Genomic DNA, 10,274 nt, shown 5'->3' on the forward strand with positions numbered 1-10,274 from the left:
TGTCAAAGTTGCAAAATTGTGCTTAGGTATTTAGATTTGTTTTACCTCTAGGAGTAAGGGGGTTAAACCTTTGTCCAGCCACTTCCTAAATGTGCATCTGCAACCTGTCTCAACTTCACTAATAAACTAATAAAACTCCATTCACTAACAGCCATGTAGCAGTTTGTGGCCCAGAGGTAGCAAATAAACAGAAACTATTGCATACACTACTAAAAAAGGCAAATTGATTAAATGTCCTGATGTGGTGGGGTGGGTTCTGTAGCTGTGGGTGGCAGTCTAGTTGAATGGATTGTACCGAAGCCAGGGCTGAAATGTTCTTCAGTGGCTAAGGCTCAGTTCACACTCCTCTGGCTGAAACATTCCAGAAGATTAAAAGGGAACTAGGCCATCACATACAACTGGAAAGGCACATTAAAGATGTGACCACAGTACTGGATGGCCACAAAAAGAACATTGACTCCCTCAAATTAGAGAGATTCAAACCCTCCACTTTAAACAAGATGTCAAGAACAGATCTAGGCGATCAAGATTTTAAGATAAGAGGGATCCCAGACACTGTAGATCTCAATGTGATGGCCACAGGCTTGTTTCAAGAACTGTGTCCAGAAATTCTATGTGAATGGATAGAGAGAGTATATAGAGCTCTTACCAGGCATTCTCCATATGAACCGTTGAGGGACATAGTGGTTAAACTTCATTACGATCACACAAAAGAAAAAAAAAAAACAAGTGCAAGTGGCCAGAGACAATTTCTAATTTCAAAGCTATTTCTGTTGACTTTTTGCTGACCTTGCACCATCTACAATCCAAAAATGATGTGAAATTAAGCTATATGTACAGTTTCTGCAAAAGCACCAGATTAACCACTGCTGAAGCTTTCCATTTAGGATGATCTTCCCCACCCAAGGCAATACACAGAATGCCTCAGGGACCTGGGGCTTATGCCACCAAAGTCACCAGGTCTGATATATTAAATGCCTGTAGGTATAGGGATGTGACTGGTTAACCCAATACCTACATTAAGACTGTTCCACTTTTTCCTATAGATGGAACCACTTAAGAAAGCGTTAGACTGGATTCACACCTATGCATTTTGCACTACAAAACGTGTTCCATAGGAAACCATGTTAAATGGACTACAGTGCAAATCTGCAAAAAGCACAAAAAAAATGCATAGGTGTGAATCCAGCCTTAAAGGGGGGTTGTAAAGTTTTGTTTTTTTTCTTTAAAAACAACAAACATGTTATACTTGCCTCCTCTGTGCAAGGGTTTTGCACAGAGCGGCCCCGATCCTTTTCTGGAGTCCTCCAGAGGCACCCCTAGCTCCTCCTCATCTCGAGTGCTGCCACAGAGCCATTTTCTATGGGCACACTCCCGAGTCCTGCTGCTGCGTCCATTGACACAGACAGCAGGACCCAGCTCCATCCCTAGGCACCCGTGTAACTGAATTTGATTGACAGCAGCAGGAGCCAATGGCTCTCAGTGCTATCAATCTATCCAAAGAGGACCAGCGACAGCAGCTGGAGCTGCTGTGCTCCTCCCCGTCGCTAGAACTATTAGGTTCAGATAAGTAAAAGGGGGGCTGTTGCACTACACAAATGGTTCCAATGAAGGGATTACTCTATAGTCAGAGGTATAAAAAACAAAATTAAAGGAACAAACCCCTGTTTTTGTAAATCGATCCATCGGAGGTCTAATAATTATACTTATACTATATACTCCAAACTATCATCCAATATAATTCAAATCATGGCAGTCTATAGTATTTGTCAAATCATAAGTAATACCATTTGACCTCTTAAGAATAATTAAATTCTATACCTCCCACCCCTAATCCTTCAAACACATTAGAGTCGAGTCGTTTCAACCAATGTATAGTTTCCCATTAATTCATTTCATCCCCCATTGCCAAAATATTTTCATATTGAGAATTGGAAGGGATAAAATGAAAAGATAAAGATTGAATAAACAACCATAAACTTTGTCAAACTGATATTTCCGGATTATTTAAAAAAATATTTTGACACCAGAAAATATCGTCAAACAACCATATCTAGAAATTGTCTGAGGAACTGAATCCACCTCCAATATACTCTCCACAGGATCCATGAGTCAAAAGATTTTATATCCAGAAATTACAGTTTATCCAAATTGATCATAGAGTGCATCCAAATGGATAAAAAAATTTTTTATATGATAAAGAAGAGTACCAAGTCATTAACAACATATTCACATATAGATAGTACCATATGTTATCTAAAAATTTGAAATAAAATACAATTTAAAGAAATCGAACCAAAAGGTGAACAGGAAGAAAGAAAAGGGATACATAGATGAGGACTAAAGATCAGAGAGGAAGAAGAGTAGATAGCCTACCTGCCAAGTGTATACAACAGAATACGGTGAATCACCATATTACATTCACGTTGAATTTAATATACCCAAGTACTTCATCCACGGTTCCCAAATCTCATGAAACTGGTTACCTGAATCTAACAACAAGCCCAACCATTTTTCATTCTCCATTATCCAAGTCACTTTCCTTTTCATATATGATATCGAAACCGTCGTTTTTTTCCAAGCAGCAGCTATCGAAATCCTTGCTCCTACTAGGATAAATAAAATCAATCATCTTGTAGACTTATGAGCATGCGGTACTAGTCCATTCAGCAAAGCAATCGCTGGAGATTGGTGTATATTACAACCAGTTATATGTCTTATAATATGAAATACCCTATTCCAGTATCTGCGTATTTTTGGGCATTCCCACCATATATGAATCATAGAACCAACTCCCTGACATCCTCTAAAACATAGAGGCGACAGAGAGGGGTAAATAGTGGCTAGCTTCAAGGGTACCAAGTACCATCTAGTAAAGACCTTCAGATTAGCTTCTATAAGTGAAACATTGGTAATCCCCTTTACGGATCCATCAAAATTAGAGTACCATTCTTTCAAATCCCATTCAACCTGAAGATCCCTTTCCCAAGCAATCATATGAGGTAATTTTTGTTCATTAGCAGCAAGCGATTTATATATTATAGAAATTCCTCCCCTCCTTCCCAAGGCTTGGTCACATTTAACCTCATAATCCCTCATATAGCCCGACACGGTCTTATCTAACCAAAGCTTCTTAGTAAAACTAAAGATTCGAGAAAATCTCGGTTTTTCAGAGGATGGGAGGTCCAGATTATCCGTAAAATATTTTTCGCAAAGAGGACCTGAATGTGTGAAGAAACGTCCAATGCGGTACACCCCCTTGTCGCGCCACCATTGAAAGGATTCCCCTTTTACTTCCGAGGCAAAAGTAGGGTCTCTGAATATAGTAGCCAATGGGTGACCTTTGGAGACCAAAGAAGGATTTTTTCTAAGTGAATCCCACAGTACCATGGCTTGAGACAGAGTCGGTGAGATAATAGGAGGTCTACTTTTGGGAGTAATCCATAATAAATCTTCCAACGAGTAAGAGGGAGTAGCCTGCTCTTCCAAACTTATCCAACCAGGACGATCACTTTGGATGTAAACGTCCGAAAGTTGAGCCAATCTAGCAGCCTTGAAATACCACAATAAATTCGGAAGACCAAAACCACCCTGTTCAGGTAGATTAAAAAGAGAGCATGAAGAAATACGTGGATGCTTCTTATTCCAAACTAATTTGGTAAGCTTACTCTAAAAGGTTTTCAAGTGGTTTGACTTTATTGGTATTGGGAGCGAACAGAATAGGTATAAAATCCTAGGTAAAAGAGTAATTTTAATGGAATTTATCCTTCCCATCCAGCCTATGTTATGTGAGCTCCACTCATTTAGATCAGATTCAAGTTTTTTATACATGGGAGGGTAATTGGCCTGATAAAGATCCTCGAATTTTGAGGTCAGGAAAATACCTAAATATTTAATGGACGATGTATTTCAGCAAAAAGTATAATTTTTTTGAATGAGGGAAACAATAGATTCAGGGAGTGACACATTAAGGGCCCTGGATTTAGTAATATTGACTCTAAGGCCTGAGACTATAGAGAATTCATCCAGCAGAGAATATATAGCAGGTAAAGAAGAAATTGGGGAGGTAATGAATAATAAAAGATCATCCGCAAATAATGCACATTTGTGTTCCTTCCGGGTACATTCAACCCCCCTGATATTCGGGTCGTTCCTGATTGCTTATTGCTAAGTACTCTATAACGACAGCGAACAACAGGGGAGACAGAGGGCATCCCTGGCGAGTACCCCTTTTAATTTTAATAGTCTCTGAATATATTCCCTGTAGACGGATCTTGGCCTCAGGCGAAGAGTAAAGAGCAGTCAAAAGACCTAAAATTCTAGGACCAAATCCCCATCGCCTTAAGACTGTAAACATAAATGGCCAGGACACTGAATCAAAGGCCTTCTGGAGGTCTATTGATAATAGCATGCCTTCCTGTCTATTGTTTCCTATCCAACCAGATTGTAATATTGAAATTAAGTCCACTGCCCTCCTGATCTGGTCTGGAGCTTGTCTATTAGGAATAAAACCTACCTGATCATTATGTATATATTGGCCTATGAAGGACGAAAGTCTATTAGCCATTATTTTAGTAAAAAATTTTAGGTCATTGTTAATTAACCACTTAAGCCCCGGTTTTACAGTTCGGGACTGCGTAGCTTTAACAGACAATTGCGCGGTCGTGCGACGTGGCTCCCAAACAAAATTGGCGTCCTTTTTTCCCCACAAATAGAGCTTTCTTTTGGTGGTATTTGATCACCTCTCACCTCAAAAATAGAGCGACAATTTTGAAAAAAATTCAATATTTTTTACTTTTTGCTATAATAAATATCCCCCAAAAACATATATAAAAAATTTTTTTCCCTCAGTTTAGGCCGATACGTATTCTTCTACCTATTTTTGGTAAAAAAAATCACAATAATCGTTTATCGGTTGGTTTGCACAAAATTTATAGCGTTTACAAAATAGGGGATAGTTTTATTGCATTTTTATTTTTTTTACTACTAATGGCGGCGATCAGCGATTTTTTTCGTGACTGCGACATTATGGCGGACACTTCGGACAATTTTGACACATTTTTGGGACCATTGTCATTTTCACAGCAAAAAATGCATTTAAGCCCTGGTTCACACTGGGTACGATTTGGAACGATTTGAGATGCGATTTGACATGTCAAATCGCATCTCAAATCGGCGGCAATTGTCGGCAATGGCACTGTCCTAATCAGTGCGACGCCGCATCTGCGATTTCAAAAAGTAGTTCCTGTACTACTTTTTGCAATTTCGGGCCGCGATTTACATTAAATTGCGGCCGAAATCGCGGCAAAATCGCGGTAAAATCGCGCATTTTTACCGCGATTTTGAATTCGCAGCAGTGTGAACCTAGGCTAAATTGCATTCTTTATTGTGAAAATGACAGTTGCAGTTTGGGAGTTAAACACAGGGGGCGCTGTAGGATGTAGTGTTAACCTAGTGTGTGTTTACAACTGTAGGGGGGTGTGGCTGTAGGACTGACCTCATCGATCGAGTCTCCCTAATAAAAGGGATCACTCGATTGATGCGCCGCCATAGTGAAGCACGTTCTTCAGCTCCGGGGAGCGATCGCGACGGGGCGGCTATAATCGAATAGCCGCGCCGTCGTCCCGGATCGCTCCCCGAGGCTTACCGACTGCCACATGTACCGGGGGGGGTCCCGATTGGACCCCCGACCCACGTCAAGCAGACGACGTACATGTGCCTGTCCGTGCCATTCTGCTGACGTAAATGTACATGAGGAGGTCGGCAAGTGGTTAAAGATATCGGTCTATCATTTTCAACTAGGCTGGGATCTTTGTCAGGCTTAGGGATCACAGATATGTAGGCCATATTAAGTTCATTGCCTATTGAATTACCTCCCGACAAACCATTAAAAAACCTTGCGAGAAAGGGTGCCAAAAGGACCGAAAACTTCTTGTAGTATGGAGATGAAAAGCCGTCAGGGCCGGGGGCCTTATTAGTCTTCAATCCCTTAATAACCTCTATAATCTCCTCAACTAGAATGGGAGCCTCCATTTCTGTTTTATGTAAATCCGACAGTCTTGGTAGATCTAGGCTTTCAAGGAATTCTGACACTCTATTAGAACCACAGCTGTCATCATAATGATAAAGCTTTGAATAAAAATGTTGAAAAGCTTCCATTACCCGTTGGGGGTTTAGAGTAATAGAACTATCACCTAGTTTAATCTTGGGAATGATCCTTGTTCTAAATCTGGGTGAAAGATTATTAGCTAGCATCGGACCAATTCTATCCCTCATTCGATAAAATTTCGTCCCTGACCATTTAATAGCTTCATCCGCTTTAATGGTCAGCTCTAGGTTCAGGGCAGTTCTAGCAGCGTCCAAATTGGATTTAGGAAACCCAATAGGGTCAGTTTTATGCTGCAAACTCAAATCAGTAAATTCCTTTTCAAGTCTTCCTATGTAATATATGATCAATACGCGAAAATGATTGATGAGGACTAGAGTAGTGTGTATAATCCTTTGCTGTCGGATTCAATTCCCTCCAGATATCCGACAATCCAGATTGGTGAATCAGACGTGCAACTTGTGTACTGGCCTTAGTTGGTCCCATCGATTTAGCCCTTAATGGTTTGGACTTATCCAGTCCAGAATCAAAGGCCAAATTGGTGTCACCACCCATAATTATGATCCCCTCCATGAGAGGGTGGGGAGTCTCAATCATATGGTAAAAAAAAGGACTTCTGTCCCCTGTTAGGGGCATAATAGGAAATAAAAGTATATGTCATCCCATCCAAGGTGCCCTTGACCAAAACAAACCTGCCGTCAGGATCAACATACTCCTTAGACAGGTCAAAATTGCAGTGTTTGGAGAACAAAATAGCTACTCCCTTTGTTTTATTTTCAGCTTTGGATAAGTAAAACTTTGGAAAATTTTCATGTAAAAACGAAGGGGTGTACCGCTTTGGAAAATGAGTCTCCTGTAGTAACACTACATCTACACGAATGGACTTATAGTAATGAAATGCTTTTCTCCTTTTGATCGGAGAATTCAACCCCTGCGCGTTATGAGAAATAACACAAAGGGGAGAGGGAGAACTAGCTATTCCAGCCATGATTCATGAAATTAATGAATCTAAGCAATATGCCCTTCTTGAGACTGGAGGTTCTAGATTCAATGTTACAAGAAAAACTTACAGCGAATGGGTCGTATAACTGCAGTAGTGAACTCATCTCAATATATTCATATCTTGGCAGGTAGGCTAAAAAGGTAAGAAAAGCAGATAAGATAGAGAAAATCATAGAAAAAGAAGAGAAATACAAACTCATCAGAAACAAATAAAATAAAAGAGAGCCAAAAAAAGGCTCTGAATGAGGGAAAGGTGAAGTCCTCCTTCCCTCATTCGAAAAAACAACTTTAGAATAGCCCATGGAGAGGGCTATGAACTCACACCCCAGGACGACCAAACGTCAATCTAAGGAGTGAGTTAAGGCCTATTGACCCACCACTGACCCACTATCATTGTCAAAAAATTAACATAAGGTAATACAATCAATTATATAAGGTTCAGCATACTTCAAACATCAAACGGAATGATAGTAAGTGCGCTTTTCACAATATGTGTGAGAAGAGAAATAAAAAAAAAAAAAAAAAAATTATAGGGGGGAAAATGTTTTTAAAAATTTTTGTTCCCCGTCCTCCAAAAATACATATGCATATATCACATATTCGGATGTATAGATATGGATATGTACAGAGACACCACTAAGTGTCAAAAAGAGGAGAGAAAAAAAAAGGGGGTATTCCATTCCTTATACCAATGGAAATACATTCGAGTATTGGTTTTGAAAAAATTCAACTCTCCCCAGGTAAGAGATAAAAAAAAAAAATTTGTAAAAATTGCTTCTCATTCATAAAGAAATACAATATCCATTCAGGTAATATTATCTTTAACCTTCCTGTGTTTGACCCTGTTCCAAGAAGAAGAAGTCGGGCTTATAGGAGTTTGTCTTTTGGTAGAGCCCTGTTGGGCAGGAGTAGTGTCCATATCAGGTTCCACAGATATTATGTTCAGACTCGTCAGTAATCATTCTCCTTGAAAATTACGAGAAAATTTAAGCGCAAAAGGAAATGCCCATTTATATCTTATATCTTTCCCCATAAGGGCCGACAATAAAGGATTCATTGCTCTTCTCTTTTGTATTGTGTGAGGGGAAATGTTGGAAAAGATTTGAACAGTGATACCTTGATATTGTAGTTGTTCAAGTTGGCGAGAGCTTTTTATTATTTCCTCCTTTGTAGAGTAATAATGTGGTTTTACTATTACATCTCTTGGTAAGCCGTCTTTTCTTATCGGTCCTAGGGACCTATGTGCACGGTCCAATTCCAACTTATGTGCTGAGACAGATGGCAAAAGAATTTTGATAATGTCCTGCACGGCAGAGTTTATATCAAGGATAGATTCTGGCAGATCTCTTATCCTGAAATTAGCCCTTCTAGATCTGTTCTCAAGTTCATCGATCCTATCCTGTGCTATGTCAAGCTGTTCCTGCATGTATTGTAAGTGATCAGCGTTTTGATCCGTTCTAGAAATATTAACATCCAAATTGTGTTCAATAGTCTCAATCCTTTTACCCAGATTTTGAAAGTCAGCTCTAATTTCTCCAGTAATCCTTTCCACATTTTGTGCCAAGCCTCTGTCCAGCATTTCAGATATTCTAGCAAAAAGTTCAGAAACATTAAATGTAACATCAAGAGCCTGTTCGCTATTTGGTGCTTTATGAAGTGCATCACGTGAGGAAACCAGTACAGGTGACATATGGTTAATTTCCACAGGTTTTATCCTTTCCATCAGTGAGTGGGAAGAAGAAGCAGGGCAAGCATTAGCTATTGATTCCTGAGGTGAAGCCTGTTGCATGTCAGGGGATTTAGATTGTTTGTCTGACATAGGCGCTTCTGCTGCAACGTGTGCATACGATTGAGGGACTGCTGACATTTTAGAAAGTTTCTGTGTCACAACTGCAGGTTTATAATTTTGTTTTCCCTTTTTCTTACAATATTTACCAGACATGTGCCTGTATCACAATGGATCTTAAACAGAGCCACAACATTCAGAAGACAGTCACTTTTGTTTATCAGGTCAATCTCCCTTCATACTAGAGATGATAAAGTACAGTGGCCAGTGGTTAGGTAAACCTTTCCCCTCTAAGCCTCCATTACAGAAGTGCTTTTGATTGTGCCTTCTAATCTCATATCAAAGCAATGAGAAAAAAAAAAACTGCTGCGTATGAGGAAAGTTATCATAGCTTTCAGAGGGCCCTGGGATTAATATAATGGACGTCTCTCACCTGTATATTCGGGGTGTATATATATATATATATATATATATATATTTTTAATTATTAATAGTCCCTCCACTGGCTAGCTAGCCACTTGTGTAACTCCCGAGCCTGTAGTTATAACCGCCGGCGGGACTCCGACAAAAGGAGTAAATACTGCATGTAATCCCCGAGCGGACGCACGTACTGGACTCCGTGTAGTGGATACTATGATCCGTACTCGAGCTCGGTGGTGTCTTAGGCCTCAAAATAGCGATGACGCCACAGCATAGAGAGGAGGCCTCGGTTCACAGTGATGAACGAGCAACAATTTTAGCTTTCAATCCACATAACGATCGGAAGCTGTGTTCGTTTAGCCCGCTGTCACAGTACTTTAGATCGAAGGGTATAATGTTTACTGGGCCCCAAAATGGCGGCGGGTCTCTAGGTTAAAGATCTGCTCCCGGACCTAATAACCGCTTCAAATCGCCGCTCAGGCTTATGTCTCTGGGCCACCACGTAGATCGCTACACATATGAGGAGGATGACACTATGATTGTGTCTATTTCTGCTGTTTTTACCTCACTAGAGCACAGCTGTGATCAAGGCTTCGTAGGCCCCAAGATGGCGGCGGGACGTCTGCAATTGAACTCCGTCACGGACTGATTTACACCGCCGGCAGACCATCAAAAGGCACAATAATAGTATGGGGCTGTGCAGGGAGATTTCCCGAGTCAGGATGGAGGGGTTAGAAGTTTAAATTCCCGGTCCTTGGTACCGGATGGCTTCGGATTCAGTTCAGCTAGGACGGAGCTCCCTCAGAAAGCATCCATTGCCATCAGCGTCCGGCGAATACACAAAGTTTTATTACCTTAATGCATTACGGGTGAAAAACCTTGGGGTTTTACAACCGTTTTAAGCATTTAAAGCCCAACTGAAAATACTGCAGCAGTGAACTGCTGCCACTAAAGGGCACC

The sequence above is a fragment of the Rana temporaria genome, chromosome 5, assembly GCF_905171775.1.
Source record: "Rana temporaria chromosome 5, aRanTem1.1, whole genome shotgun sequence".
NCBI classification, from domain to species: Eukaryota; Metazoa; Chordata; class Amphibia; order Anura; family Ranidae; genus Rana; species Rana temporaria.